We start from the raw sequence: 5,814 nt of genomic DNA, 5'->3' as shown, positions 1-5,814 counted from the left end.
ATTTCCTGCCCTTCCTGAATTTTTGGGAAAGGCGATCAATGCATTTGGATTCAGGTCTGCCTGGCCGGAAGGAGTCAGAGCAGATGAAAACCTTCCCAAGGCCAGTGGTGCCACCTAATGGGAAAATTCCCAGGGAATCCACATCTCGGAAGTTCACTCCTTAAGCAGAGTGTTGCTAGGTGACGTCGAAATGGAAATGAGGAGCTCTGACGTCAGTCCCTCTTTTCTGCTGCCTTACGACCGTTCCTCCGTCAATCCATTCCCTTTTTCCCTTTTCCCTTTTCCCAGGCATMCAAGCCCCACAAACCGGAGATAACCCCGGGAAATTTGTTCCATTTCCTGCTTAAATCTGATATCAGCGGTCCCTGGAGCTCCTGAGGCGTTTTTGTGCTTCTTAGGCTGTCTGGAGAGGGAATGATCTCAGATTTTGCGATTATGGAGAGCCGAGTAGAAAATAAATCGTAATGAGGAGCTGCCATGGGGCAGACCAGGACTCTGGGGGGTTTCTTAGCTGCAGATTTTTGCAAATGAGGGGCGAGTCMAGTTCTCTGCATTGCGACATCCACACTCAGATGCCTCTGGAACCAGACTGTGACTCTGCAAAAGAAAGGATAATATCCCAAATAGCTCMAAAGTTGCTTCCTGGCAATGCCCTGCAGCCACTCCAAAGCATGGATAACCACTAGAGCTGGCAGGAATGTGCTGCCAAGCCTTTCCTGGTCWGCAGGGATTGTTGCATTCCCTGACTGGGTTGTCTTCCCAGCACTTATCCCTGTTTTTCCATCAGTCTCCCTCACCACCACATCTCTGCCGCTTTTATTTTTCAGGAATGTGTTAYAGGGGTTAGAGCCGGGTCTTGGTCTTTCTCAGGTCTCATCTCAGCTCTGCCTTTGATGAAATCTAAGTTTGAATCTGTCTCAGCCAGGCTTTCTTTATTTCCTTTTCTCCAAAGATCAAAAGTTATTTTGAAGATTCTTTCAATTTTCCTTGGGATAAAGATGTTTGCAAGAGCTCATACGAAGAAAATTATGTAATGGGATGTCAAAGCATTGTTTCTGCTGTTCTGGGGAGAGGGCAAGAGTGAAGGGAGAGGARGATCCAGTCCCTGGTTCAGTGCCTCACTGAGCTAAAACATCACCACAACAGCAAAGAAAGCAGCTGTGCAATTCCATGGCTGAAAAAAGGATTGACATTTAGGGCAAAGGGGAGAAAACTTTAATTAAACAGGCTCCAATCATTAATTCTAGAAAGGAGCTGAGCTCTGCTGGTAATGATGACTCTGCAGCTGTGGCTGGTGCTGCTCAAAACATGGAACGTTGCCTGGCAGAGGTGCTCAGGCACCCATGACTGTCCTCAAAGGATCATAAAATCATGGAATGGGCTGGGTTGGAAAAGACCTTCAAGATTACTGAGTTCCAATCCGCCTGTCATGGGCAGGGGCACCTCTCACTATCCCAGGGTGCTCCAAACCCCATCCAACCTGGCCTTGGACACTTCCAGGGATGGGGAAGCCACAGCTTCTCTGGGAAACCTGTGCCAGGGCCTCCCCACCCCCACYACAGGGAAGAATTCCTTCCCAATATCCCATCTTACTTTACCCTATTCCAGTTTAAAGCCATTMCCCCTTGTCTTGTCCCTCCAGTCCATTGTCCAAAGTCCCTCTCCAGCTCTCTTGGAACCCCTTCAGGCACTGGAAGGGGATCTCTGGATCCCCTCAATGTGACCTCGATGTGACCTCAAAGGTCTTTCTGGAGTCTTCTCTTCTCCAGGCTGAACAATCCCAGTTCTCTCAGCCTTTTCTCATAGGAGCAAGGTTCCATCTCTAATAACCTTTGMGGTTTCCTCTGGACTCACTCCAGACTAAACAGCCCCAAACAGCAGCGACTCAATAATTACCACCAATTTACAGGGCAGTCCATGCCACAGGACTGGGAACAGGCAGTGGAAGGAATAAAAACCTCTTTTTATCAAAATTTTTGCTGAAATGGTTRAATTGTCAAACCCTGTCCCTATTTCACAGGCTCAGACTGGTTGAGATCCAAAGGGACCTCATGAAGCCCACCTGCTCCACACCCCTGCTCCAGCAGAACCCACAGCCACTTGTCCAGGACCATCCAAGTGACTTGGGAATATGAATGGGAATTCCACAGTCTCTCAAAGTTACCAGTCCCAGCTCCTCATCCTCTGCCCACAGGGGAAATGCTCCAGTCCCTTCCAGTCCTGCTGGCCCTTGGCTGGACTCTCTCCTGGGTATCCAGGTCTCTCTTGAAATGGAGAACCCAGCCCTGGGCACACAAAACTGCAGCAAAACTCTGCTGAAGCCCGGGATTGAACCAGGGACCTTTAGATCTTCAGTCTAACGCTCTCCCAGCTGAGCTACTTCAGCTCTGCTGCAGCTCAGAATTTCCCAAATTCTGTTGAAATATGATTACATTTCAGACTTTTGTMATTCAAACCAGTCTGCCCAATACCCATCCAGACTTGGGGGAAATGACAGAATGGTTTGAGTGGAAGGGACCTCAAAGATCATCTCATTCCACTCCTCTGCCATGGACAGGGACACCTTCCACTATCCCAGGTAGCTCCAAGCCCCACYCAACCTGGCCTTGGACATTTCCAGGGCTGGGACAGCCACAGCTTCTCTGGCAATTCCATTCTGGTGTTGGAAAGGTGTGACTGACCACACAGCAAAGCAAGAGAGAACAAATTTCTGGAAAAYCCAGGCCAGAAGCAGCCTCTCCCCACAAATAACAGCTGGTTTTCCTGGCAGAGCATGAACTCGGAAGCCAGCATGGAAAACAGACTTGGAAACTTTTCAGTTCTCTTGGACTATTATGTCATATCTTGTACCAAAATGTGCAATTGTTTAACTACASTTAAATCACTCTAAACTACATAAATTGCCTCCAATGATCTCTGTTCTTTCCAAATGCTGGCACTTTTTCGTTTCAGAACACAGCAATCCTGCTATCTTCTATATAATCATGGAAAATATGTAGTTCATCACTGCCTCTCTAATAAATAAGACTTCTGTTCCCCAGGATGCATCCAGTCACACCTCGTTTTCCCTGTATTCATTTGTTTTTAAAAGAAAGGCATTTAGAAATGATCGGGGGGAGATATTTGTGCTTAAATGCAAAGGGTTTGGAACAAAAAAAARRAAAAAAAGGAGCAATTTGCCCATCTAAATGTTCTAAAGGTTGCTTCTTAACAATTTGACTTTTAATCGAAGTCCCCAAAACTGCAAAGAATGAGGAGTTGTGTTGTTTGGTAACGCAGCTGCTTGGGAATCCAGCTTCAGCTTCCTCAGCATTCCTCAGAAATTTCAGGAGATTTGGGAGAGGAAATTTGCCTCACCCAAAGCACTCCAAAATCTGTGTGTGGAGAGAGGATCAGTCTGGGAATGCAGGCAGTGGGCACCTCCAAGGTGTGAGACCCTCTGGCTTCCATCAGCTCAGCAGGAAAGCAGAGAAACCACTAAGTTTCCCTAAATTTATATCAGGATCCTGCAAGGCTCCAGAACCAGGATGTGGAGATGGAGGAAAAATCTGGAGCATCTTTGCTCCAGAGCCATTTCCTGCAGTGGAAGGACATCAGTTCACTCGTGTGCTTCATTCTGATGCAAGAATCATCAAACCTGAGAAACATGAAATGATTTAGGTTGGAAAGAACTTCAAAGATCATCTCATTCTCACCCCTTCCCATGGACAGGGACACTTTCCCTATCCCAGGTTGCTCCAAGCCCTGTCCAACCTGGCCTTGGACACTTCCATGGATGGAGCAGCCACAGCATTTTTGGAAAACCTTTGCCAGATCCTCACCATCCTCCCAGGAAAGAATTCCTTCCCAATATCCCATCTTACTTTACCCTTGTCCTGTCCCTCCAGACCCTGTTCCAAAGTCCTTCTCCAGTTCTCTTCTCACAGCATCTCTGGGAAACCTCAGCCAGGGCCTCATCACCCTCACAGGGGGGAATTTCTTCCCAATATCCCATCTAACCCTGCCCTCTGTCAGGTTAAAACCTTMTCTCCTCATCCTGTCYTTCCACCCCTTGTCCCAAGTCCSTCTCCAGCTCTCMTGGAGCCCCTTYAGGTACTGGAAGGAGCTCTGAGRWCTCCCTTKAGCCTTCTCCCAGCTGGACATTCCCAGCTCTCCCAGCCTGGCTCCAGAGCAGAGCTGCTCCATCCCTCTGATCACCTCWGTGCCTCCTCTGGACCCGCTCCAGCAGCTCCACATCCTTCCTGTGCTGGGGACCTCAGAGCTGTCTGCAGCACTCCAGGATCCCTTCTCCCATTAGATCTGGTTGCTTCAAGAGTGGGATCCAAATTTTTACCTCACCTGAAGTCTGWGTGAATGATTCAGCTTCATTCTTCGTCCTTAAAAAAAAACAGGTATGCTCTGACAAGGAAAAAAATGTTGGATGYGAGAGATGGAAAGGGACCTCAGCATGTGGAAATGATGTGTGGAGGATGGGGAGGTCCTGCATGTTCATGGATATCACAGCTCAGTTCCAATCCCAACTGCTGTGTCTCAGCACTGGGAATTGCTTTTCCAACCTTGGGAGACTCCTCCAGGTACTTTCCCTTTCCCATGTAGGATGTGTACCGCAACTTCCCATGATTTCTCCCCCAAAATTCYGCTGCTGCTCGTGGCTAAGCCTCAGCTGTGAATTTGGCAGCTCCTGCAATGCACAGTGAGCTTTCCTGGGTAGGCAGATGTTCCCTGCCAAGATCTGACACTGCGAGTGCCAGCTGGAGGTATTTCATAGGATTTGTTGGRAAAGGGGAAACATGAGCCTCCAAATCTGTTTGGAAGTCAGGTAGCAAACACCAGGCTGYTGGGAGGTCTCCACTTCGGATCCAGGCCTGGAAATCTCTCCTGGCTAAGCCAGCCCATTCCCAGAAAAGTTTGCTGCTGGAGRCATGTGAGATGTGAATTGGATCTCGCTCTTGGAGTTGGACAGGAGATGAGGTTCAAGTCCTCAGCCTGTCTGAGGAGAACTTTCAGACCCTGCTCATGACCCTGCAGACCTTATTGTGGCCTTCCAGTGCCTAAAGGGGGACACAGGAAAGCTGGAAAGCGCTTTTTGCAATGGCAAACAGTGACAGRACAGGGGGAATGGCTTTAAGCTGTGAKAGGGTGGATTTAGAAGGGATATTGGGAAGAAATTCCTCCCTGGGAGGGTGGTGAGGCCCTGGCACAGTCTGCTGCTGTGGCTGYCCCATCCCTGGAAGTGTCCAAAGMCAGGCTGGATGGGGCTTGGAGCCACCTGGGCTAGTGGAAGGTGTCCCTGACCATGGCAGGAGAGTTAAAACAGGTTGATCTTTAAGATCCCTTCCAACCAAAACCATTTTATGCCATTGTCAGAGAACACAGACAGCATCAAACCCTGCAAAAAAAAAMCAAAAACCTGGTGGAGCAAAGACCCTGAGTGGATCCACCTCTGTTTTGACATCTGAAATATGGGAATAATTGGACTTTGATGTTAGAAGGGCATTGCTTTAAATCCAGAACCATCCAGAAGCCATAAACGAGATAATGGCATCAATAATCCAGCCCCAAGGCGTGCAATTGATTCTCCATGGATAATGCATCCAGCGGGGAATGGACCTGAATGACACCGACTTTGATGGGAAGACTGACAGCTCTGAGGCATAGAAATATTGACCTAAAGAGACTTTGGGTAGCTTATCTGGGATGCTGTGTGACACAACGGACATGGATGTCCAGGATCAAACATCCAGCCGGGAGCTRGAGGCAAAGAAATTTTGTTTTTCCCCTTTCTCCCCATATTTCTTGAGTTAACAGGTGCCA

At 48.3% G+C, this 5,814-nt stretch overlaps 1 non-coding gene across 1 annotated transcript; it reads right to left on the bottom strand.

Annotated features, from left to right (window-relative positions):
* Positions 1–2,313: 2,313 nt before the first annotated feature.
* TRNAF-GAA (transfer RNA phenylalanine (anticodon GAA)) lies at positions 2,314–2,386 on the bottom strand. Its single transcript has one exon. It is a non-coding gene; the product is annotated as a tRNA-Phe (tRNA).
* Between the last annotated feature and the right edge of the window lie 3,428 nt (positions 2,387–5,814).

The sequence above is a fragment of the Malurus melanocephalus genome, unplaced genomic scaffold (assembly GCF_030028575.1).
Source record: "Malurus melanocephalus ecotype Western Australia unplaced genomic scaffold, MMel_1.1 scaffold_97, whole genome shotgun sequence".
Lineage (NCBI taxonomy): Eukaryota > Metazoa > Chordata > Aves > Passeriformes > Maluridae > Malurus > Malurus melanocephalus.
The sequence above is the reverse complement of the archived record's forward strand: the minus strand, read 5'-3'. Positions and strand labels throughout refer to the sequence as shown.